Genomic DNA, 881 nt, shown 5'->3' on the forward strand with positions numbered 1-881 from the left:
TGCCGGAATCCTGAATTGTTTCCTGTCCAGCTTATTTATTTTCTATCATTGCATTGAAAACCATTGTCATTTTCGTATCTGCTGCAAATAATGCACAAAATAAAAATTATCTACTTATGTTTTCCGTTTACATAGTTGTATTGTTAATGGATTTTATATTTTCATTCGTTATTACAGATTTAATTAGATCTTAGTCATTCTTGTCTAATATTTTCCTCGCTGCACTTATTGGTGCCCATGTTACCATTTAATCAGTTGCCATTATTATGGTCTTTTTTTCTGCATTACATAATTTCAATACTTGTCAGATCAAATTTTAGTTTCTGATCGCAAATATTTTTAATGTCATCGTTCTCTCTATAACAGTGCAAACACTGCAGTTACTGGGTGTTTAATGCTTATGCGAAAAATGCAGCTCTGTTCCAACCGATCCGACCTTCTGACTGTAGTCCTGTAATTGCTGAATCTTCTGAGAGAGATTTAGAAAGAAACAAGTAAAAAAGGAGCCGAAGTTTCTTCGGCGTAATTGAGTTTGCTGTACAACCGGTACAGCGTACAATCAAGGCCACCGAAAACAGATCTATCTTTCGGTGGTCCCAGTATTATACTCTAAGAGCCGCGGTCCATGAAACTAACCCCTACCCGGTGGTGACCTGTCCTATTTAGTTGCCAGACGCACCATTATGGCTAACTTTAACCTTTAATAATTTTTTTAAATGATTGAGGTGAGAGGGCTGCAATTTGGTATGTTTGATAGTTGGAGGGTGGATGATCAACGTACCAATTTGCAGCCCTCTAGGCACATTAGATTTTAAGCTCTGAAGTCGGAAAGAAAAATTGCGTACTGTAAAAAGTGTGGACGGAAAGACAAAGCCGCCACA

Source organism: Macrobrachium nipponense, chromosome 11 (genome assembly GCF_015104395.2).
Source record: "Macrobrachium nipponense isolate FS-2020 chromosome 11, ASM1510439v2, whole genome shotgun sequence".
Lineage (NCBI taxonomy): Eukaryota > Metazoa > Arthropoda > Malacostraca > Decapoda > Palaemonidae > Macrobrachium > Macrobrachium nipponense.